The sequence below is a fragment of the Schistocerca piceifrons genome, chromosome 7, assembly GCF_021461385.2.
Source record: "Schistocerca piceifrons isolate TAMUIC-IGC-003096 chromosome 7, iqSchPice1.1, whole genome shotgun sequence".
Taxonomy (NCBI): domain Eukaryota; kingdom Metazoa; phylum Arthropoda; class Insecta; order Orthoptera; family Acrididae; genus Schistocerca; species Schistocerca piceifrons.
Window position 1 is genome coordinate 525632281 of NC_060144.1, and position 27208 is coordinate 525659488.

Genomic DNA, 27208 nt, shown 5'->3' on the forward strand with positions numbered 1-27208 from the left:
GAAGCGCATCGCGCATGCTCGCACTGTGAATTCCCAGCCTGTGTGGAAGTGTGTGGAGGCGCGTGGAATGTGCGTGGCTCTCGCAGCTGTGCCAACTGTGTGCACGTGAGCTGACGCGGCTGTCATTTAGTGTCGGTAATCTTCGGCGGCTTCCGCCAACATTCGCGGAGCGTATTTAGGGAGAGGCAGTTGGTGGAGACTCAGGACGATCAAGCCTTCTCCAAGGTGGCGCGTTAAGGAGCTGTCTATGGGACCTTAGTAATTGTCAGTGCGGGGTATGGATGCTGTGTTGACACTTAACACTCAATAGGGCCGTTGGTACCTAGTGCGGGGCGAGAGGATGACGATTCTAGAGTAGGTGAAGACGGAGGCTTCCAGACCACAAGAAGAACACTTACGCTTGAGTGGTTGAGGACAGTATTTTGGTTGCTCGAGTGATGTACCGTTGCATCCAGTGAAGCGTAGAGGCTGTGCCTTGAGTGTGTTGGATAATCAGTAACATCATGCTACGCACGAAAGGACGACGCGTAGGGTACGTGATGTTATAGCTTTTTCACACTAAGAGTGGGAGCGTTACTGTTTTCGTATATAATCGGTCTTGTAGCAGGCGCTCTGCCATTGTGCTTGTAAATGTTGAAATTTTCTTATGCGAGCACTTTATTTGACAAAGTCGCAGTTGTTTGCACAATGATGACTAGTTTTGGCAAATTTGAATTATCATTTTCAAATCTCAAAACGCGTGAGATGTAAGCTAGGGATGAATATTCAGCTTGGTGTAATCTAAGTTACAGTGATACCACATAAATACAAACAATACCGTATATTGATAATTTTTACTTATGGACCGTCTGACAGCATCTGAATAAAACACAATTTTAGTGCCATACGCCTTAAAACAAGCGTTCAGTGCATAGTGCTGTGGAATGTGGAAAAAACCGCAAATTGGCGTTCATAAGAAGAGGAACAACACCAAAAATGCAACAGGAGCGTAATATGTAGGAAACTGTTCACGCAACCTGCCACTGATGATGCCTTGCAGAAAATAAAGGCGAAACGCGTATGGCACTAAAATTGTGTTTTATTCAGTTGCTGTCAGACGGTCCAAAAGTAAAAATTATCAATATACCGTAATATTACACGCAACTGAGGAAGACAGGACTATAAAAGTTGAAGATGACAAACAATACCGTCTACAACAGCCTTTAGAGGCAGACACGTTATGATAATCGATAATAATGTTACTATAAGATCGAAGTATGCGGATACGTCGAAAAGTGTCTTGAGTCATAAATAAAATTACACAAACTGTGTTCATATCTGAATTACCTAACAGTACAGGTAATACTACAGGTATGGTAGTTAGAGAGAAGTAAAATGTACGGCAAATGTTACGAGTTGTTGAAGGCAAGTACCATGGTGTATAATATGATTTGGATCTTTTTAACTCATACAATGTTATTAAATGCAAAAAGGTTTTCTGTGTCAGCTATATAGTTCTCATCATGAATAATGACGACAGACAGAATTACTTTTGTCGGCTTTTGTTTCAGTTGCTTTCTCGTCAAGCAGCTTTATATTCAGGGATTTTAGCGTTTGAGTTTCTTTCCTGCCGGCCGAAGTGGCCGTGCGGTTAAAGGCGCTGCAGTCTGGAACCGCAAGACCGCTACTGTCGCAGGTTCGAATCCTGCCTCGGGCATGGATGTTTGTGATGTCCTTAGGTTAGTTAGGTTTAACTAGTTCTAAGTTCTAGGGGACTAATGACCTCAGCAGTTGAGTCCCATAGTGCTCAGAGCCATTTGAACCATTTTTGAGTTTCTTTCCTGTTTCAATATTAATGTTTTCCGCCTTTAAAAAAAATTGTGGTTTTAACAGCAGAATTTATTATCTGGTACCGTTGATTTTCGCACATTCAGTAGCTATTTTGACATCTGCTACAATTTGATTAAGTGCGTTTCCTTTTAACTCTTTAATAACATCAGATTGTAACCCCTTGCTGAGTAAGGCCTGTTCATCGTTAGGGAAAGGAATATCTGTGAAATTGACTACTCTACATTTTTACGAAACTTTAGCAACAAATTATAGTCTCCAAATGCCTGACCAGGCACTATTTTTTGGATTGCGTAAAGTAGACAGTCTTGTAGGAATTAAGGACACTAATTGTAAGAAGTCTACACCGACGATTACAGGGAGAAAGTATCATAAAAGATAATAATGTTACTCTACTATAAAAATGGGTGAACACTTCGAAAAATGTCTATAGTCTACTTACAGAGACTTACTTAAGGCGTGTTCATAGCTGACATACCTGACACTACTGGTCGCTTGACAATTTTATAAATAAAATGTACATGGAATGTTACAGACCGTCGTATGCCGTGATCCTGACTGATTCTGTATATTCTGTTGTACATAGGATGATGTTCTAGTCCTTACGCTGTGAGAGTGACTGATTTTGTTTACACCATTCCACTGAAAATAATCTTGTTATTTTCTCCTCCGAGAGCGATCTTTTAGTGTGTCCTTCCCTAATGCGATTGGACTGACCTCGCTCTTTGGTTCCCTCCCCAAATCAACCAACCAACCAACCAACGAGCGTGTTTCCCGTGGTCACACCGACGCGTCCTTTGCCATGCTGTATGCGGAGCCAGCTGAAAAGAGTGTGTGGTGTCAAACATAAGCCAGTGTTACTGTTGACACTCCTGTCTCTGCTGTTGCGTCTAGGGAAGTCGCAACTATGGTCGCCGTTCTGAATGTCCATGTTGCTCCAGACAGCACTATTCGTGTGGTACTTCTGTTGCTGCAGATGAATCCGTTTTCCTATCCGAGGTACGTGACATAGCTGTACGATCCTACACGATCCATCGAACAAAATGCCTGTCCTCTCTGGCGCTAGTTGAGTTTTATTATTGAGATCTTGCATGGCGTTGAGTACGGTTTTCCTGAGTCCATCTATTCTATATTAGGCGTCAGATCGCGACCAACGGGAGCGCGCGAGCAGAAATGCCGTGGAAAGGCAAACTAAAATCTCGATACGCTACGATCAAAATCCAACAAGTGTTGCTAGGTGTTACTCCTTCTTGCACAAACAGACAACAGAAACCCCAGAGCAATGGACTTTTTATACACAGAACGTACATGATGTTAGCAATTGTTCATGGATTCCCACAAGGGAATTTAACCAATTTTAGCGTCTGGGAAGAAATTACAAAGAGAGCCCCACAGAGTTCAATTTTGGGTCCACTCCCATTCCTTATATTCATGAATGATCCTCCAGTTACCATTTAACAAGCATAACTGGTACGTTTTGCGGACGATATGAGCTTTGTAATAAATCTCGTTAGAGAGAAAACAGAAGAGATGGTAAATAATATTTTCCAAACAATTATAAAGTGGTTCTCAGAAAATGCACTTCCATAAATTTTGAAAAGAACTTACTATATTCAGTTCTTTACAACAAATGGAATCAAACCAAGAACTGATGTAGCTCACGAGCAGGAATCAGTAAATACAGTAGAATGCTACAAAGTTTTGAGTGCATATACTTGAACTGGAAGTAACACATTACTCAGGGTGTCAGACAGCTAAGTTTGGCTGCTTTTTCTCCTCGTATCATTGCTAATCTTTGGAAATGAACCAACCTCCTGAAAAAAATTTCAAATGTGTGTGAAATCTAAGCTTACATCTACTTAACCTAAATTATCCTAAGGACAAACACACACAACCATGCCCGAGGGAGGACTCGAACCTCCACCGGGACCAGCCGCACAGTCTATGACTACAGCGCCTGAGACCGCTCGGCTAATTCCGCGGGGCCAACCCCATGACATATCTTACATATTTCCACTTAATAATGTCTCATGGAATAATTTTATGGGGTAACTCTTCACTTGGAATGAAAGTATTGATTGCACAAAAGCGAACAGTATAATGTGTGGAATTCACCCACGGGAGTCATGTAGGAACTCTTCAATTAGCTAGGCGTTTTACCTGCGCCGTCGAATTACACATATGCGCTAGTGAAATTCGTCCTAAATAACCCACCCAATTTTTTAGAAGAACAGTGATACCTATACCTACACTAGAGGAAAAAGTACCTTCTTACCCATTGTTATAGCTGTCAGTGCTTCGAATAATGTTTCAATACGCAGCAATAAATATCTTCGGTCATTTTCCAAGAACATAAAACGTCTGACAGGTAGCGAAGTAAGTTTTAAATCTAACTTAAAATACTGTGATTTCTTCTGGGTAACTCCTTCTGTTGCACAGAGGATATATTATTAAAAAAGAAGCTTGTTTTAAGTAAAATTTCATAAGTAGGACTGAAATAATAATGTGTTCTTTATGTGAATGCGTGTCTGTTCTTTCGGATAGGAGATCCCGGGTTCGAATTCCGGTCCGGCGCATGTTTCCACTTGCCGCCGCTGATCCCGCATAATATCCCGAAGCAGCTGACGTCAATAGTGCTCTCCCTTTCCCTTCCTTTCTCTCCTCACCTACCTCCAATGTACATAATAATGTGTTCATTAATGTTAACACTAATCATTTATACATATCTTGTAAACTGACTCATCCCGCACCATTTTGATAAAAAATCACTCAAATGATCCACATATGGAACATGTAATTAATTAAGTAACTAAGAATACAAGATGACGTCACCTCTGAACTCACTTAACCCTTTAGTGGTTGATGGGTCATATACAGGGTGTTTCAAAAATGACCGGTATATTTGAAACGGCAATAAAAACTAAACGAGCAGCGATAGAAATACACCGTTTGTTGCAATATGCTTGGGACAACAGTACATTTTCAGGCGGACAAACTTTCGAAATTAGAGTAGTTACAATTTTCAACAACAGATGGCGCTGCATGTGATGTGAAAGATATAGAAGACAACGCAGTCTGTGGGTGCGCCATTCTGTACGTCGTCTTTCTGCTGTAAGCGTGTGCTGTTCACAACGTGCAAGTGTGCTGTAGACAACATGGTTTATTCCTTAGAACAGAGATTTTTCTGGTGTTGGAATTCCACCGCCCAGAACACAGTGTTGTTGCAATAAGACGAAGTTTTCAACGGAGGTTTAATGTAACCAAAGGACCGAAAAGCGATACAATAAAGGATCTGTTTGAAAAATTTCAACGGACTGGGAACGTGACGGATGAACGTGCTGGAAAGGTAGGGCGACCGCGTACGGCAACCACAGAGGGCAACGCGCAGCTAGTGCTGCAGGTGATCCAACAGCGGCCTCAGGTTTCCGTTCGCCGTGTTGCAGCTGCGGTCCAAATGACGCCAACGTCCACGTATCGTCTCATGCGCCAGAGTTTACACCTCTATCCATACAAAATTCAAACGCGGCAACCCCTCAGCGCCGCTACCATTGCTGCACGAGAGACATTCGCTAACGATATAGTGCACAGGATTGATGACGGCGATATGCATGTGGGCAGCATTTGGTTTACTGACGAAGCTTATTTTTACCTGGACGGCTTCGTCAATAAACAGAACTGGCGCATATGGGGAACCGAAAAGCCCCATGTTGCAGTCCCATCGTCCCTGCATCCTCAAAAAGTACTGGTCTGGGCCGCCATTTCTTCCAAAGGAATCATTGGCCCATTTTTCAGATCCGAAACGATTACTGCATCACGCTATCTGGACATTCTTCGTGAATTTGTGGCGGTACAAACTGCCTTAGACGACACTGCGAACACCTCGTGGTTTATGCAAGATGGTGCCCGGCCACATCGCACGGCCGACGTCTTTAATGTCCTGAATGAATATTTCGATGATCGTGTGATTGCTTTGGGCTATCCGAAACATACAGGAGGCGGCGTGGATTGGCCTCCCTATTCGCCAGACATGAACCCCTGTGACTTCTTTCTGTGGGGACACTTGAAAGACCAGGTGTACCGCCAGAATCCAGAAACAATTGAACAGCTGAAGCAGTACATCTCATCTGCATGTGAAGCCATACCGCCAGACACGTTGTCAAGGGTTTCGTTCGGGTAATTTCATTCAGCGACTACACCATATTATTGCTACGCATGGTAGATATGTGGAAAATATCGTACTATAGAGTTTCCCAGACTGCAGCGCCATCTGTTGTTGAAAATTGTAACTACTGTAATTTCGAAAGTTTGTCCGCCTGAAAATGTACTGTTATCCCAAGCATATTGCAACAAACGGTGTATTTCTATCGCTGCTCGTTTAGTTTTTATTGCCGTTTCAAATATAGCGGTCATTTTTGAAACTCCCTGTATATCTCGCTAACTTTGAGCGCCAGTTCGAGTGTCGGGATGTATGTTACCCAGCTCTGCACGGTGCTGCCATCTAGGGACGACTGTACTGGACCTAAGGAAAAAATCGGGACTGCACTGCAAAGGCAATAGAGAAGCGGTGACTACTTTTGTTGACTGGCGTGTATATATGGCCGCTGCAACGCCACTTATTTGTGTCATTCTTCAGTTTTCATCATTTCTCACTTTCCAGCGATGTCTGAAGTAAGTAATTCATCTTATTATTAACTTAATAATCATTTTTTAGTACAAATACAGTGTGGAATGTACTTCTCAGCGACTCTGCTATCTTATAATCAAACTAAAATTAGTGGGACACATGTGTCCCAGCAGACATTATTTGTAAAGATTAGCAAGACAATTGATTAATGTGTATTCATCCAGGAAAAAAGAGGGGATCAATGCCCACTTTCTTCCCAGCAAAGAGAGGAGTCTCTAGTGTGCCAGATGACGTCCGGATCGTGTCCGTAGGCAAACATGTATCGAAAGACAGTGGCACTAGGAAGCGATGCAGATTCTGCAGCACAAACTCTGAAGAGAAGAGAACAAAAGTTGTTTGCACTGCTTGCGGTGTACCACTCTGTGCCACACCATGTTTTTCCAAGTTTCATGGCATGTGAAGTTTTGTAAGTATTGATCATGTATCATGAAAACTGAAATGTAATTAATATTTTTTACACTGGCTCTACACAAATAAAAAGATTACATGCATGTATAATTTGTAGTTATTTTATTCTCTGCAAAATCTTGTTTATGGCTAAAAAAATAAAATTACAAAGTCAGTCAGTGGGACATGTTTTATCCCACTTCCTGTTGTGAAAAAATGGAGAACTTAAAAAGTATTTTGGTGGTGAAAATATAATAATGGGACTGAAAAGAAACTGTTATTACCTTAATATTTTAAAAATCTGTAAAAAATGAATTTTATCCATGAAAGGGCTAAGTAATTCTCAAGGGCGCGTCCAGGTCTCTGGAATGGGGCCGATTCAAAACGAGTCGTTGACGAAGTTCTACTCAGGTTCCAGTACTGCAGGGTATAATGCATCACTCTGTCCTGGTGAAAAGACGGAAGATCATACTGGCTATGAAGAATTTCGGCTGACCCATTGTAAGTACCGATTCTGCGTTTGGAGGTGGTATAAAGGCACTTGGTGAAGAGCAGCAGAAATCAACAGCCAAGTCTGGAGACTGCAAGATTTGATCTTGACCAGTTCAGGAGTAGAAATTTAGACAGATAACTCTAATAGTTGAAACTGCTGAATTACTGTGATCGAGACGGCAACGGGGAACCATACTAGGGAACTAGTACGAGCAATCCTACTGGGGGAACATCCGCAAGTGAGCATCGTAATAGACGTGGAAATCACCGCTTCAGTTGTATTTACTCAGTGATATCAATAGCTTTAATGGTGTTATTACCTTTTCATTATGGCGTGCTATTGTAATCCTGCTAAACTAAATAGCGAATGGGTAGCACTTACAAGAACATTGTTGTACAGTTAGGTTTTATTCGGCACAGGTCTCTTTAGGCTACTAGCTTTTTAGTAAGACGTTTTTGTCACCTATTCGTTTTGTTTTCTCATTTTAATGTTCACATTAATCCTTTAAATTTGTCTTATTACACTTTGCTATGCGCCTTTCGCGTTGTTTACATCACTTTATAATATTTTCTCTCCTATTCTGCGTTTAAAATTGCCAGTTTGAATGTGGACAGCAGGTCACAACACACTACGCAAGTGTTCTGGTTCTTATCTTATACACGCCTCTTCATCTAGGGTGGTTTCTCCGTTTTGTTATTAATTGTCGCCGTCGCATTGCAACGTACTCCTTTCTCACTTTTCACCCTATCTAGTCCGGTCGCCGTTCGAATTTTATAAATTGTTGTCCTCATTTGCTTTATCTTATGCAGATAAGCCCATGTAAAGATTATTTTTGAGCGCATTTCTCTTGTTCGTTTTCAATAATTGCACCTAATGATGGGCATTTGTCGGCCCGAAACCGGTCGTGAATTAAAAAATAAAAGCCTTACAACTGAATCGGTGATTTTCATGTCTATTATTTCCCTCGTAGAAATCATTGTGTCTAGAGTAGTAAGCTGTGCTGACGACACGCTAGTATTGGCAGAATATGTTTCACAGCTACAAGCAATATTTCAAGAAATTAATAGAGTCTGCATCGATTTTAACGTCAAAATGGATTTTATGGAAGGTTTTAGCAAGGTCTTACTATTAACAGCATTCCACTTCGAAAAGATATCAGAATATAGAAATCTCGGTGCACGGATCAATGATAAATTCCATCAGAGCCAATAAATCAAGGGCTGAATTGAATAAATTGTAGCTGCCTTTTTTAAGATGAGATCATTTTTTACCAAACCTAATTTAAACTTGCAATTAAGACTACGAATAAATGTTATGTAATTCCAGGAGTCCTACTGTTGTACGAAGTTGAGGCGTGCACAATTAATAAGGCAAGAAAGAGGAAGACTGAGGCGGCGAATCAATAAGGACGATGCATTGGAGAACATAATCAGACCCAGTATTTTGAGCGTATCATAAGAAGAGGAAGATACAATATTCTATGACCGATAATGGATGAAAAATTATAGCGAAAAGATCAGTAGGAACAAGACGAACATTGTGGCTGCAGCACCTTAGATAGAGGTTTGGATGCTCTTCTCTACAGCTGTTTAGACTCACAGAGTCGAAAAGGAGACTGTCTATAGTGACAGGTAATCTCTGAAGAGAGACGGCATCGTAAGAAGGGGACGACGTCAATCCTACCTTATTCGAGTGGTTGCGCTGGAATGCACAGTTGAGAATGTAGTACACTTTAATTTGGCGTTTGTTGCATTTCATCTTTATGGTTTTACGATTTTAACGGTGAGCTGTGTTCCTTATACATGCAGCACTGCAACAATCAGGCAAAAAATTATAATTTCATTGTAAATGAACAAGTAACTCCAGTAAAGGATTCAGGTGTTGTGCGCTTCCTCGAACAACATAATAGGTCCACAGAGCACTGCGAGAATAGTACGTAACATTCGAAAAAAAGGCCTGATGAGGTGCGAAGGAGCAGAGGGGCTGTCACGTGAATATTCTCCCACCACAGCGGTTCGTTACCTCTGCCGGTGCCGGCCTATTAATTTTTTAGTCCCTACCTGCGCTCGCTCCGCCCGCGCCGGTGAGCTGGCGCTCGGAGGCCCACAAGCTTTGTTCGTGCTGGCGGCCTTCCGCGACAAGCCAGCCGCAATAATTAACCACATTGTGCTGTGAATCCGACGCGATTGTTGTGTCGCTTTAGCGTCGGCAGCGCGCCGATACACCGTGCGCGCCCCCAGTGGCTTGTTCTGCAATTAATGCCGCCTATTGAGACCCCTCCTTCCTAGTATTAACAATCAGGCTATAAGTCACAAGAGCTGCCGCTCGATCGAGTCCTTCGTCCACCTCTCTTCTTTTTTTTTTCTCTTCCACCTCACCGAACATTGTCCTTTCGGCCGAAGTAACAAGTAATTACCGCAAGTTTGCCTGCTCGGCCGGCGCTGTACCCACGTTCTAGACTGTTTCCTTGCGGAACTAAAGCGGTCTTTCGCTCTTCTGAACAAAAGGGCGGGTGACGAAAGAAACCCGCGCCCGCAATTACGCCGTGCCGCGTTGCAGCGGCGACGGAAGCCATTCGCCGTCGCTCTGTTCGGCTAATAGCGCACCCTGGGAAAAACCTGCGTTAATTAACTGTTGCGGCGAGCATTAGGCACTCGCGGATTCTACGAACGTCGGCCGGCGACCTCTTACTGAGCGAATGGCCGCCCCCGCCGCGGTCACCACAAAGCCGGCGTCCCGGTGTAATGTCCACTGATTAAGGACTCTGCCTGTAATACTCGGCGAGCCGAGATGCCGGCGGCACGACCGTGGCTAACGCTGTGTCGTGGACTTCACGGCGCGGACCTCGGCTGTCGACAAAGAGACGTGGCCGGCGGGCTGTCGGCCCCTTATTCACTTAACACGGGGCGGGGAGCGGCTGCGACAAAGACCCGAGCGCCAAAAGGAGTGCCAGATCGCCGGAGGTAATCCTCTTCACGCACGGAGGAGTGCAGTATCGTACTTTTGAGCAGCTCATGCAATGCAAATCGTTCCCTCTCGCAAATAAAAAAAGGAAAAAAAAAATCCTTATTCAGGCGGCATTATCGCGTATTTCGCACTGCAACGCACACCAACTGGTTTTGCTTGCTGTGTTCGACATGACGTTGCGATGCACCTGTTTTCGAGTCATTGACGGGAAAAGAAAATAATTAAGAAAGGGATAATATGCCAGATTTCCTGGGCGCAACTGACGAGTAGTATAGTTTCAGGTGGCAAGGAAAAGGTTTGAAAATGACGGGGGTCATGGAAATTGGAAAGTGCTGTCCCGGGTATCTTACTTTTCTACTTCTTCTTCTTTCTTGGCTCTACAGCTTGAAACACCCCCAATTAAATTCCTTATTGGGTTTTGTGTAATTTATCGAAGCCGCCAGATAGTTAATTATTATGATTACATGACCGTGTGCTTAATGGAAGAAAGGCTATCGGTTTTTCTGCTGTGGTTTCGGGGATATTTCAACCGAGTGCGGCTGTATTGCAACTGAATAGTGGAAATGATAGAAAGTTTGTCTATTATTAAGGACCACAAAGGTTGCGATGTACAAACTGATATATATATTTCCTACTAACACACAAATGCTGGGGCAGTTGCTACCTTCGCCTTACACGTCCAATCACAGTTGGTTTATTGGTTGTTGATTTTCAGTACTTCGTCACACGCAATGCTGATGGTTAACATTCACAACAATCCTCACTGCAATCCATGTTTGTTGCTGGCCGACGCGGTTGACGCGAAACACGTAATTCGGCACTTGTCACTTTCTGTTTCATATCACTCGCGAATCGGTATTAGTGAGTGTCAACCCCACGACGATCAGGGGGACGTGCTCACTCGTCATACTCCGGCAAATTTACATCTCACTCGACCACCATCCTTGCCCGTCTTTCCCGCATCACTTGTCACTCGACACACTCCAGTGCTACTCTGCCCTCAACACTAGCCTCTCTGCCTTCTGCAGCGCTCGACAATCGATTCCTGTCTGCTATCGACCTGAGCGTCGGATACTAGCATCTATGTTCGTGGAATCACGGATCCCTTACAAGCTCATGATGAGCCTTGGCCTCTTCTACAATTTCCTTCCATCTCTCTCGGTCCTTTGCCAATACTCTCCAGTTTCTATAGCCTATCTTCCTAAGATCTTCGATTACGCCATCTTCCCATCTGGCTCTTGGTCGACCACGTGTCCTCTCTGCCCTCCTGGTTTTCTTTGTAATCCATCCTCTTTGTCCTTTTCCATGCCAGGTCCATCTTCCTTCATCCGTCCGACTTTACTTTGTAGAAGTTTCGCAACAGTTGTTTTTTACAGAGCGGGCTGTCAACCCTGCGTCCAACCCCTACCAGGAGACGGGTGATTTTTAATCTGGGTTTTCTTCCCTTAGCTTTTGGAGACCCAAATCCCAACTGCAAGGCAGCAGTTATTGTTTTGCTAGTTTTGGTCCGCCCCGGGTATTTTATTTCCCCAGTGTCCACCATATCTGGTGAACATCCCCAATCCGCCACCTGGTGAGGCGCCGGATGGGAGACTAGCAACTCCACACGGGCTTACTTTTCTACACGTACGTCAATAACCCGCCACTGAAATGAAATGACCGTACGACGTTATTGACCGGGAAACCTGGCCTGGGATTGTTCAGCCGATTGCCGCATTTTTCTAGAGTGGTGTGCAGAAACTAAGGACGTAAGTAAGTTCCGCATGATGCACCACTGGCAACTAACACAGCTCGATGAAACTTGGGACAATACATAGAAAGAACTACTGCAGCAGAGGCTCCCAACCTTTCTCAGGCCACTATCAGGCATTAGCTAGCACACCCGTTCACAATATTGCTGCCCACAACACACCTTCTCAGACAATAAAGCAAACTATATATAAAAAAAAAAAGTTCAAATGGCTCTGAGCACTACGGGACTTAACATCTGAGGCCTTCAGTCCCCTAAAACTAAGAACTACTTCAACCTAACTAACCTGAGGACGTCACACACATCCATGCCCGAGGCAGGATTCGAACCTTCGACCGTAGCGGTCGCGCGGCTCCAGACTGAAGTGCCTAGAACCGCTCGGTCACACTGGCAGGCAGCAAACTATCCACAGGGAGGGTACACACTTGTTACAACACATGCTTCCCCTGCATTACTCCTCTCCATTGTGGCACATGCTTGACCTGCACATTGCAACCTCACATAAAATCAACCAAGTTAAAATTTGTGCACTACGCTCACTCTTTGCAAATCGCTTACTTCCTGCATTCCTCACTTCTGAACTGGCAGAAATAGAACTTCTTCAGGTGGTTTGAGCCGGTACGGCTCGAATTTATTTATTTATTTGTTTGTTTTTTGAAACCACCCGCCTTCTCAGTACTCGCCGCGATGTCAGTATCGAGATCGGATTGGAGTCTCTGGTCACCGCATATCTTTGGCGAGCTGGCTTCCCGCTCGCGGACGGAACGAGGAAGAAGGCGCTTGCCGTGAGTTAGCTCTGGACCGTGCGTGAGGATGGCGTCGGTGCCGGGGGGCAAGCCAGCTTGGTCTGTGGAGAAATCGTTAGCGCTAGGATTTCACCCGGAACAAGTTCCGCCCACTCACCCCCGGTTTCCCCGGTCTTTGTTCGGCGCCTGGGCATCGTTTCAGTTGACCCACGTGGCTTACCGCGTTCGGCTGCACTTGGAGTGAATGTTAAATTAACATCTTCCTAGGTCTTAAATTTTGCGAGATAGTTAAAAGACACGTTACAAAAAAAGGTGCACAATTGGCCTCAGCTCTGCCAGGTACTTCCACAGCAAACATAACAGAAAACAATTTAGCATCGAATTCTATAAATACGGGGACTCAGTATTCAGATGAATAGCCTATAAAGAAACATACTTTTATGTGAGAAAAAGCACCCAAAGCTACAACAGGAAAAACCTTTCCTCAAAGAACAGTTGGCTTGGAGAATGAGAAACCACAGTATACTTGACATTTAAGATTCAGAACTCAGACAGTACATGAGTAACAAGCACCAATGTTCACTATACTTCCAGGGGGCATCAAAATTACTTTGTTCTTGCTCCATCGATCCAAGCTGTTTTTGTGTGTTATTCAGTGAATAGTTTTGCTGAAATGTTTTAGGGGTGGAAGAAGAGCTAGCACAGCATGAAGGATGTTTTACAGCGGAACACTGCAGCATTTATTTCCTCCATAACTGCTCTGTGACATACACATCATCATTATTATTTTTAAAAACTGGTTTGAATGACATTTACGAAATTAATAAATCTTCTGGTTAAAAACAGACAGGACAAAGAATAACGACAGATTATTTTCTTGAGACGTTTGCAACAGCATATAGGACACTAATCACTTAGAGACAGCCACAATTCTGTATAACCTCGTTTATAATGCGCAGTTACGGCAGTGGAAGAATTTACAAGTTAAAATTCACTCATTACCCATGCAAATACAAACCAAATATGTCATATAATCAAATATCTTATTGCTTTCATTAGGCATTTCTACTTTATGGCATTCTTTTATTCTTTAATTTTCGCGAGCTACTATGAGGGCCTACACAAACAAAACGACTTTGACTTATTTCTATATAACGTTGGTTTTAGACAACAGAGTTATTCGACGGCATCCGTGACTTTACTGCCGACATGACAGATTCAAGACCATTGTTTTCGCAATGTTTGTTTGCTCTACCGTTTCCCTCAAACGTATTATAATAAGTCAATTAGTTAATGAAAATTTGTCATTATTGCCCTTAAATAACACCACGTTATTTTTTGTTTTCTGTGGCTGGCGATGCTTTCAATTCTCTATAAATATTTTTATTTCTTTAATAATGCACATTCATATTATATTACTATCCAGGAAAACTTAAATTTCTTATCATTACTGAATTTCATCACAGTGGAACATGTGTTGGACTGTGACGATAACAACTTTGATGTAGCTTCCAGTCTGCGGAACTGGCGGCTGTTTAGGGGAGGGCCTTACACTATCGATAGGAGTGGAGGGGGGTGAATGGGCGGGACTTTTTCCGGGTGAAATCCTAGCGCTAAGGGCACGTGGTCTGTGGGCCCCGCAGAAGCCGTCGGTAGGGGGCGGATCGCAGTGGGCTCCAAGACCCTAGTGTGGAGGACCGGTGTTGTCCCGCTGGCGACCATCGCGTGGTCATTCGAGGGTTGAGAAGTGATTTCTTGGTTCTGGCCCTGGATTCCGACGAGAAATTACGGCAAGTTTGGTGTATGAGGTGAACCTAAGAGTTCTAAAATGCTGCACGTTGGTGACGCGTATATCAGACCTGTGAGTGGTGTAAGCTTTGCTTCGGTACTGCAGTCTCCAGTTAGAGGGCTGCTAGGGAGGAAAGCGTTGATATCGGTATTGTCATCTATTTAGCCGCTTTAAAGTAAGTGACTGTTTTGGATCGAAGGTGGATCCAAGTGAAGGACCGAATGATTGCTTGTCTTATTAAGAAACCGAAGTCGGCCCCAGCGTGTTAAACTCTTGTTATCTACAGTTATAACGAATAATTGACACTCTGGTGGTGTCCACGAGTGAACTTTGGAGGGAAAAATTGACCGTGGAGCTTTTCAGACCGACGATTATGAATCGTGTTAACTGCAGTTCGCTTCTTATGGTATTTTACGGTTCTAGTCGTGGCGAAATCGCCGATAGTATTTTCATAATTTAGCTTGGGACGTCATTCTGTGGTTTGGTGTGGCCCTTCCAAAGAATTTAAAGTCTCAAATTTTTTCTTACTGCCTTCTTTAGGTTGCATTGCAACGGTTGTTGATTCGTCTCTTGTTTGCCCCACCTTACTGCTGTTTGGTGCGGTGCGGTATAGTCGAAGTGTCCAGTAGTACCGCATCTACTCCATCGCCCGTTTTAAGATTTTCCAGCCGCATCCACATCGACGTATAATCCCAATATATAGTTTGTGTGAGTTGGTTGCGCCCTGTTAACATTTTGTACATCGTAGAGATCTTTCCCGTGACGCATGTGATTCTGAAGGAGCGCAACAGCACATGACCACGACGAAATCAAAAGATATGTATTGTATATTTTTTAAGGGATGTAATCACTGAGATTCAGTGTTGATTTGTGTGTCTTTTTTATTTATTTTGAAACGAAAAGATTACATATCTGGTTAATTATAACATCTATGGATAATTATTTGTAATAATACGTTGTGTGTAGTGTGCATCACATCTAGGGAGCCTTATGGTGTAAAGTGTTTAAAAGGAAGGAAAATATTTTGGGATACGGTGCGCATCGTAGAGGCTACGGGGTTTGAGCTTACGTTGATAGTAATCAGATTTTATTGCATTTAAGATTTTTAATTAAAATTTTTGTGGTCGATATTTCACTGTCTTTAGAGATCACAGATGATATCTACGAAAATTTTGGCATTGCGATGTGGCGTTAGAATGTTTTTTTGACCTTGCATTATGCAATTTGTATTTTTTTCCTTTGGTTAGAAGGGGATTTTGAGTTTTTAGCGTTGTAAATTGATTCTGACAGCTGCTCTTTAATCTGTTAAACTAACATTTCAGGAACTTCCATTGACAAACTATATAGAAGATCTTGTTGTTCATGATAACGAATGTTCACTTACTATTTTAAAATCAAGTTAATATTGCTGTAAAATTTTAAAGGTAAAAAAAGGCTGTTATGAGAGAAACGGTGCCCGCCCGTATCCCCCACAACTACCACGTATTCCAAGCATTGGCCTTCGGGCGTTGTCTGATGTTTCCCCCGGTCTCTATCCCAGCTAACGCCCTAGGGGCCATATCACGGTTAATGCGTTGTGTGAGCCAACTATAATAACAATAACAACAACAATAATTATAATGCTGTGAACAGCACATTAGTAGCTGTTACGCAGTTACTGCCGTGTCGTGCTCGTACACTTTAAATGGTTTATTTACCGAGACATCAAGAGGTTGCAGTTGTGAATTAGGTCCTCCGTGAATTAGAGCAACCTCTGTATTTCCCTATCTCACTTTCGCTTTCACAGATTTTTTTCAAATGACGACAAACTGGTCTTGCAGAAGAAGAGAACTGTTCTTCAGTAAAGCACCTTTCCCTCTCTCCCACACTGCGTTAAGCCATAATTTCATACCAGTCTCGTCCATCCAGCCGTTGTCATGTATGTGAACAACACCTGGCGGTATTTCAGAAGGTTTTGGCATTGATTTGCGCTTCAAAGGGATCATCGAATTAAGTTTAGTACCGTCAGCACCACAAGAAAGGACAACACTGTATTGCATTTTTTCATGTCCACTTGTTTTTACAGTTACAGTTTTAGCATGTTTCACGGCAACAGTTCCGTCACTCGGCACATCAAACGTCAGAGGAGTTTCTTCTGTATTCGCTGTTTGGCTTAGTTCCACACTGATTTTGTTTCGATGTTGAATAATAAAGCAATGGAAGGATAATACTGTCTCTTCATACATTTGTGGCGTTTTCTGAGATATTTTGGTTTCGGTTCGCATGCTAAGTCATGAAGCTTCACGAACCTGTAGCACCAACCAACTCCACCCTTAAAGTCTGTCAAGTTCCAAGGTAGCCCTAGCTTACGAGCGTGTATTTGAATCATTTTTTATTAATTCCAATGCCACTTTGACGGTGTCCGTGTATCCATTTCAATACATCTTCTAGTTTTAGCCATTTTCCATTCAGTCCTCTATTTGCACATTTAGTCCTCCTCATTTTTTCAGTTGTTCTCTTCTAGCCCGCCAATCGCGGATGGTTTCTCATGTTGGTGGAGGGCCGAAATGCCGCTCAGCTGCTCTGTTTCCATGTTCTACTACATATGCTATTACTTTCAGCTTGTAGCCCGCATCACATTATTTTTTCGATTACGGAACTACCTACTAAAAAAAAATATTGCAATGTTACCGATTGCACAAATCACTTTAAGTTAAAGTTCGCTGGTTCCGTAGTCTACAATGACGCATCATAGGCTAGAGAGTGTTCTGGGTTTGTGATGGCGGGGCGCAAGAGAGACAAAATTAGGAAGCTTGTGAATCCCCGCGACTCGTGTCCATCGCGTCGGTGCACAGCTGCTACCAGTTGAATCCAATGTTGCGAGATAGAGATAGGTTTCCCGCAGCATTGAATATATGGCCCTTTTAAAAACTGGAGGGGAATTATAAGTCAAACACTGGACATTTTTATATCAATGTCGAGTATAAGATGCAGCTGAATTTTAGAGGCAACAAAAAAGTGCGTCTTATAGTCCGTAAAATACGGTAGCCAATAAGGTAGCCAGCAGCATCAGCGCAGGGCTTTCAGAGATCAGTTTAACGCTCATCTGCAACAACGCGCAATTTAAACAGTTCCTGACACGTAATGCTATTGTTCAAAGGATAATCAAATCGTCAGCGATGTTGAACATTTCAAATTATTAGGACTGAGGGTAGATGGAAGGTTGGAAGTATCCGTTCAAGATGGTGTGGAGAAACTGAATGCTGTTGTCTCCGAGTTCTCTGACACCGAAACGGGAAGGTTTGTTTACTTTAAATACTTCCACTCGGTTATCTTGTATGCTGCTATGGGGCAGTTCTGCTCACTCACCAAGAATATTCTTGGGTTAGAAAACGGCTGTCAGACCTATTCTACGTGTCATTTTGGGAGCTTCGTGTAGGCCATCGGTGTACGTGTATCCCATCATTAGATATGCTGCTGACAACATAGACTCATTCAGGGAACACTAAAAGGAAAGTAGATGGTTCAAATTGCTCTGAGCACTATGCGACTTAACATCGGAGGTCATTAGTCCCTTAGAACTTAGAACTACTTAAGCCTAACTAACCTAAGGACATCACACACAGCTATGCCCGAGGCAGGATTCGAACCTGCGAGCCGGTCGTGGTGGCCAAGCGGTTAAAGGCGCTACAGTCTGGAACCGTGCGGCCGCTACGGTCGCAGGTTCGAATCCTGCCTCGGGCATGGATGTGTGTGACGTCCTTAGGTTAGTTAGGTTTAAGTAGTTCTAAGTTCTAGGGGACTGATGGCCTTAGCAGTTAAGTCCCATAGTGCTCAGAGCCATTTGAACCATTTTTCGAACCTGCGCTCGTAGCGGTCGCGCGGTTCCAGACTGAAGCGCCGAGAACCGATCGGCCACACTGGCCGGTGGAAAATATATATACACTTCGATAACAGTTCGTTAAATGCTGAACACAAAGGTGTGCACACTTCAGTAAGTTTCATAGGTTTCCAGGAGAATTTAGAAAATTGAGTGACAAACCGCGGAGTGTACAAATGCAGCTGAAAAGCTGCCTTGCGCCTCACTTCTGTTCTGTGCAGGATTTTCTCTCAGTAGCTGAGAACCGTAATGCATTATGTATTCGTACGATCTCTCAAAATATTTTCCATTTTATTAACTCTTTAATTCTTTTGTCATGTTTGATTTCATGGGAATGATGTGCCCCACGACCGTGATGTAATCCAGAACAGAAAACTCAGCATCGGTCGTAACGTCATCTGTCTTTTGTATTGTATTGCACATCTAGATTTCAGCTAGGAGTGCAGCTATCATCAGTGGGTTATAAGTAATCATGCAAACTGAAACTAATTACACTGACGTTGTAAGAGGTATGCGATGTATGCGCTGCCTGCAATAGGCAAGGCATAGGAGAGTCTCTGACCAGAGAGCAGTATGTAGTTAGTTGTCGCTAGTCGGCATTAGTCGGCAGTAGTCGACAGTAGTCTGCGTAGTCGGCAGTAGTCGGCGTGTGTCGGCAGTCTGCTCTGGTCGGGACTCTGGAGGATGAGTATTACTGTAGAAGGTAAAGAAGCAGCCTTGCGCATATCTAGCAATGTATGTTAACTGTCATCCAATTTCTTTTAAAAAAATGCCCCAATAATAATTTTTATAATATAAAGTAATTTAAAAAAAAAGGCATTCATTACAATTTAAAGATTTTATTGAATGGATTATCTTTCCTTTTATGAATCACAAAGCATAGGCCAGTATTGGACGGAGCTGAGCCGAATTTTTTTCAGGTAAGAGCAGATATATTCGCAGTTTTTATTGAGGTAAGAATTTTTGTTTTTTTATTCAGAGTACAGGGCCGTGGCGCAGCGTTGCTGTCGTCACAAAATTTACCAGGTTACTGAATGTTTTTATTATTTCCGGGTTTAGGAATTGAATTTTGTGGTTACAGTAAACGTGAATGCATTTCTGCACGGAGATTATAAATGGGAGCCAATTTTGTTCCGAGGTTATAACATTTTAAAATTCATTTAATTAATATTTCCGTGGGGAGGTTACACTTGGTTCATGGTTCATTATCATTTTTTATTATGATTTCCGTGGGGAAGTTGCACTTGGCAACATCCGGCAAGGATCGTATTTCTTTGTGAATCTTCTGAGAAGTAGTCATATATCTGCTCTTATTTACTTAAACGTAGTTTGCATCTGGCGCAACGCATTTACTAATTTGTCACTCTTGCTTTCACAGATCATCGGCAATTTGTTGCTCTTTGTTGTAAATGTGTTTGTTGCGTTTCTGCATTGTCCTTGTTTCATTTGTGCTTAATTTTGATTTGTGAAAAATGTCGCGAAAAACTGTTAACAGTACATCGCGATGTGTAATGAGTGAAATAGCCGACGCTAATAATTTGACCGATAATACTTGCGACACTCAGTGTCTTATGGATAGTCCTCCATTTACAGACAATCAGTGCGTACCGACCACTAATATTGATTTTGATCCTAGTGATGAGCAAACAAATTCAATTGTGTCGTCTGTTAATTTAACGACAATTGATGACGCGGGATGTTCTGTTACAATGAACGCTGCCCAGTTTAACACACCCGATTTGCAAAATTTGAATTGTGAACAGGTAAATTTTTCTAATGAAAATGAACAGTGTACTCAAAATACGACAGATTTATTTGATTCCGAGGTAGTGACTAACAGTGCACATCCGATTGGGAAACATTTTCAAGAATTACAGATTGAGCAAATGGTTACAGAAAACGTGACGCATACAGATACACCAACACGCAGTACAGAGAATAGAGTTGCTAATTTTGGCTTGGATCAAATTATGGCAATATTGCTACAGTTTAAGAAAGACAATACAACTTCAAACAACTTAATGAAAATAATGAAAATCTCAAACAACAACTTAATGAAAAACTAGACAACAATTACAAACAGTCGAATGATAAGCAAGACAGCAATCACAGACAACTTAGTGAAAATCTCAACCAACAAATTAATGAAATTAATGAAAAACTAGACAACAATTCCAGACAGCTTAGTGAACAGATTACAGCCGTTGCCGCGCAATGTCATGATACTAAAGAACAATTACGTGAGGAAATTAAGGCTTCTGCTAGGAAAAGTAGTGAAGAAATTAGATCTGTTGCTCAAGAATTAAGGAATACGCAAACAGCTACAACAGAATCACTTAGAGACGAAATTAGTGCAGTCGCTAAACAATGCTCTGAAAACGCAACACAGTTACGCGACGAGTTTAAATTAATGTCAGCAGAACTTTCGCGCACACTGGATGCAAAAGTAGACGCGAAATTTGACCAACAGAACAGTCAAACTGACGAACGTTTTAATTACCACCTACAAAACAATGAAACGCGTTATCGTAAATTTATACAGGAACAGAATAAAGTAAAGCGACAAGTCATGGAAACAATTACTGCACAGAGACAGGAAGATAAGCGTAAATTGTTTACGAAGGCGAAAACATACGTAGACAACAATATTGCTACAGTATCAGACGCAATTAATACTATCAAACAGTTGAACACCGAATTGCGTGATGAAATTTCCGATCTTAAATCAAAAACAGATACACACACAGTAGACCTTCAGACAGTGACCGACAGACTTGAACAATTAGAACTAATACAGGATTCCGATGTCATCAAAGCAGACGTTAAAAAATGGAACGAAACCACGCGTAAAATACAAAAACAAATTAATGCTTGTGACACTAAAAACGACGATCAGGTAAAAATACTGACTGGTTATTGAAAGTAATAATGATACCAAATCAGACGATACTTCACCGATTTCGTTTAATCAAAGACCTGAATTCCAAAATTTACAGCAGACAATCAGTGAGATAGGTTCGTCCAATAATACATTACGTAGAAAATTGTCAACTTTACAGCAAGAGGTAACAGAGATGAAAAATGTTTCAGCGTTTAACACATCACAGCAGACGCCACTTTGCGAACATTTGTCAGACTCACACAACCAGTATAATTTAGGTAATTTACAGAGAGTACGTGAGTTAGATTCCGAACAGTCACAGACAAATAGATTCTCATACAATTCTGAACCTGCTAAAACATACAGAGACGATAACGTTGATTATAAGCAATTTTTATCCATAAAAAAATCTAAGGCATTTAAAAATGACAGAGCACAGGTACACGCTTTGGACTGGATACGACAATTTGCTTTTAAATTTTCACCGGCATTGCCTGTAACACAGAAACTAAAATTTATTTGCAGCACGTAATTAACCTCAGGGGATTCATTACGCTTTAATGATTATGTGCCGTAGCGTGCACAGGGCCCCGAGCCGTAGTAGTGCTGTTTCATCTTTAGTTTTCTGCACTGCTGCCTTCTCTTCTACTATCCTTTATATCTATCAAAACAGCTCTTCAACTACCAATCTATCTAGGATTACGTATGAGTAAAGAAAACCAGATATGACAAGTTTTACCGTAAGTGACAATTTTCATTAGGCACTCCAGAACTACCAGCGTAATTTTAATAGCAGACAAAATTTTAATTATCAGTATCGTCAAAATTTCCAGCAATCACAGACACATTTTTGTAACAATAGAGGTTTTTCACCGCAACAGCATCAAAGCCAGCCGGTTAGCATACCTAACCAACAATGTAATGTACAAGGTCAACCAAGCTTTAATGTTTCGCCGCCTACACGTATAGCGTCAGCTCCAACAAATAGTAACGCACAGCAACAAGGGAATCAGTACGTACAGAAAACACACTATTTCAATTCCTATCGCAATGCACCGTATAGAAATAACTATCATGACAGACGTCAAAGTAGTGAGCACAATTTTCAGTGTACGTCTAATAACAGTCGGTCTTACCAACAGCAAAATCATCCGCAACAACATATTATCATGAATGAACCAGACAGTAGGTATCATCCCGAACCTAATACGTCAGGACGAAATAACAGAACGGTACAAATAGTTGAAATGCCACAGCAACCTCCCGAAAATAATAGCACGTCAGATAGAATTTGACTAGATACAGTACAGGTTGCATCTTCCAGCGGCGCAAGCAATACTTCAGATACACAGAATCTTGTTCACGAAAATGTTATTTGAAACATGCCTTGTTGAATGCACCTCTTTTATCATACCCAGATCTTACTAGAAATTTTTCCATTGCCACCGACAGTTCTAACACCGCTTTAGGTGAACACATTTTTCAGGAAATTGAAGAAGATGGCACTACAGTAATTAAAAACATAGCCTTTGCGTGTCGCATTCTGTCACCTGCTGAACGCAATTATTCTGTTACAGAACTTAAAACATTATGTGTTGTATGGGCATTTACGAGATTTCGGCATTTCCTTTATGGAAGACATACGACCGTTTACACAGACCATAGAGCGATACAGTTTTTACTTTCCGCTAAATTTACACACGACAGATTAAATAGATGGAAACTTTATTTACAAGAATTTAATTTTACAATTGTTCACATTCCCGGTACACAAAATATTGTAGCAGACGCACTATCCCGTTCTCTCAGCAACAATCAGCAAGATATCGCAACCAACTTCTGCAAAGCAAATTTCAGCGTCATGTACATTCAACAAGTTGCATTTGAAAATTTCATTTCGTCGTCATTACAAGACATAGCACAAGAGCAGAGTAAAGACAACGTATGGAAAGAAATTAAACACCTTTGGCAAGATAGGAATAATGTTACCATTACAAACCATTACACTGTACGCAATGACATTCTGTTTCGCTGCTCTCACCCTGACAGCAACAATTGGTTATTATGTATTCCTGACGAGCTTGTTAACAAATTAATTTGGTATACTCATTTAAGTTACGCACATTACGGAGCCAGAAAATGTTTTCTTATACTGAGACAGAACTGTTATTTTACCAACATGGAGAAACGTATTCGACGAGTTTTAGCGTCATGTAAAATCTGCCAGAAAGCTAAGTCAGATACGACTTCACATATTACCCGATTACATCCCATTGTACCTGTTAAATTGAGACACATGGCCGCTGTAGACATTTTTGGTCCAATTCCCAGAACTAATAGTGGTTTTTGCTACATCTTTGTCGTTGTTGAACTCATTTCGAAATTTGTTACCTTCACTCCGTTACGCAAAACTACTGCTAAAACTGTTTCGAAAGCATTTGTAAAACATTTTCTATTTCATGTAGGGCATGTACTGAAAGTAATTTCCGACAATGGATCACAGTTTCGATCTGCTATATGGACATGTATGTTACGAGCTAGAAACATTTCTCCGATCTATATATCTACATCTACATCTACATCTATACTCCGCGAGCCACCTTACGGTGTGTGGCGGAGGGTACTTATTGTACCACTATCTGATCCCCCCTTCCCTGTTCCATTCACGAATTGTGCGTGGAAAGAACGACTGCTTGTAAGTCTCCGTATTTGCTCTAATTTCTCGGATCTTTTCGTTGTGATCATTACGCGAGATATATGTGGGCGGTAGTAATATGTTGCCCATCTCTTCCCGGAATGTGCTCTCTCGTAATTTCGATAATAAACCTCTCCGTATTGCGTAACGCCTTTCTTGAAGTGTCCGCCACTGGAGCTTGTTCAGCATCTCCGTAACGCTCTCGCGCTGACTAAATGTCCCCATGACGAATCGCGCTGCTTTTCGCTGGATCATGTCTATCTCTTCTATTAATCCAACCTGGTAAGGGTCCCATACTGATGAGCAATACTCAAGAATCGGACGAACAAGCGTTTTGTAAGCTACTTCTTTCGTCGATGAGTCACATTTTCTTAGAATTCTTCCTATGAATCTCAACCTGGCGCCTGCTTTTCCCACTATTTGTTTTATGTGATCATTCCACTTCAGATCGCTCCGGATAGTAACTCCTAAGTATTTTACGGTCGTTACCGCTTCCAATGATTTACCACCTATGGCATAATCGTACTGGAATGGATTTCTGCCCCTATGTATGCGCATTATATTACATTTATCTACGTTTAGGGAAAGCTGCCAGCTGTCGCACCATGCATTAATCCTCTGCAGGTCCTCCTGGAGTACGTACGAGTCTTCTGATGTTGCTACTTTCTTGTAGACAACCGTGTCATCTGCAAATAGCCTCACGGAGCTACCGATGTTGTCAACTAAGTCATTTATGTATATTGTAAACAATAAAGGTCCTATCACGCTTCCCTGCGGTACTCCCGAAATTACCTCTACATCTGCAGACTTTGAACCGTTAAGAATGACATCCAGGTACCATGCCTCTTCGAACCCTTGTGAACGATTAATGAAAGAAATTGGTAAACTGTGTAGAATATACTGCCATAAAAAACGTATTGATTGGGACACACACATACTCTCATTCCAGGATGTAATTAATTCCATACCAAATGAATCTACTATGCTATCTCCGACTGTTATACTGAAAAATGTTGAACCACCTAACAAAATTAAAGAATTAGTAATCTTTCCTACATCTCGTCGACTACGACACCATGAAATAATTGACATTGCGCTGAACAACATCAAACGTGCCGCAGAGCGCCGGAGAAGACAGCAAAAACAGGTTTGTACACGCCGTGGCTTTCACATTGGACAGAAGATATTAGTACGCACACATTATTTATCTACTAGAGGAAAAAGCAGATGTAGTAAATTAGAGCTTCTATATGCAGGTCCATATCGAATTCGCAGCATTTCTCACCCCAATGTAGTACACGTCGAAACTTTGAGAAACAGAAAAACCAAAGGGAATCATCATATCTCCAACATCAAACCCTTTATTGAATGAACATACTTTATGATTTATCACACTGTAATGCCATTTCCTGATTTTTTTATGACCACTTATGCAATTATATTCACATGAACACTTACTTATGATTATCGTATTTTTTCTTGGCAAGTGCCCGGCGAGGTAAGGTTAGCAGGTCGCTTTTCTTGTCGTTACACATCAGACCGTGCACATTTTTCCAGATAAACTTACATATTTTATGACTACTTATGCAATTATATTTATATGAACACTTACTGATGATTATCGTATTTTTTCTTGGCAAGTGCCCGGCAAGGTAAGGTTAGCAGGTCGCTTTTCTTGTTGTTACACATCAGACTGTGCACATTTTCCATTCTTCATGTATGTATGATTGTTTTCCTGTTTTGTTTGTATGCACTATGAAATATTTAAGATATAACAAACATTAGTTGACTTTGACATTTTGCCTTATGATATCTCAACATCGTGACTATTTTACATTTTGCTGCTACATTGTGATACTATGTGTACATTTTTACACCTGAACACTGTCTATGTTTTTTGACATATTAAGTTTTGTGTCATGCTATGCTGTATGCTCAATTATATCACTAGAAACCAGCCTTTACTTAATGCGTATATGATTTAAATGCAAGACATTAATCATTGTTCATCATTTTCAGAAAGAAATAACGTGTAACAGAAATAAATTAAACAGAAATGGGAATTTCACCTTCGGAATGAACGAAAGAAGATGCAATACCTCGTCACGAAGAGTAAATGGATCAGAATTAACAAGCATTAACAAGAATATACTATACACATCCTATGATAGCAGTCTTAACTAATTTTTTCTTTCAGAATACGAGGCGATTGATGCAGGCTGTCAGACAAAACCACACATCTTAGTTTTAATGATGAAATATGCTAGAAATAAGGACCTCTATACTATGAATAGTTGTATAATGAATAATGAAGTGACTTTTTTGCAGATGATAATGAATGATGATGAATAGTGATGCAGAATATTCTGATATGGATAATGAAGTTTTTCTTTACAGGTGATGATAATAATGGAGTTATGATGATATGGATAATGAAGTTTTTCTTTGCAGATGAAAATAATGATGAAGTTTATATATTTACTGTTAGTTGAGAAATGCTACATAGTTATTTAGGTATTTGTTGGAGTTCATTTTGACAGTATGTCTTATGTCGCATGATATGATGACTGAAGGTTTTGGAAAGGACAGCTAGAAACATATATATTTAATACACATTTCATTACCTGTTAATTCGAAGTTCACTACTTTTCAGCATAATATGCGTTTCTTCTTTCAGCTTAATAATCCATTTTGTATTTTTTGCAGGACAAATTATTCATGAAATTAATGTGCTATAAGCAGTTGGTCATTAAACTTGCATTTTTTTTTTTACCCATTTGTGTGTGTCATTCATGAATGTGATCACATATACTCTATTTGTTTCATGACCTTGCTACAGCTGACTCATGACGAATGACGTTACCCATCTTCATTTGCAGCAATAAGTCAAATGCAAATATTGTTATGTCCCAGCAATTAATTATCGATCCCAACGCAATGCATTGCTAGCACAAAAAAATGTATTACCAGTCCCAAATATTGCTACTAGTTTAAAAGAGTTGTGAGTAATACTGAATGATGTTTTCTAATCACAGACTTTGAGTAATAGTGACAGAGTGTTACATTTTTAAATATGTCATATGTCACTTGAATGAGGAAAAATGTTTTGTAATACTCAATACTTGCTGGC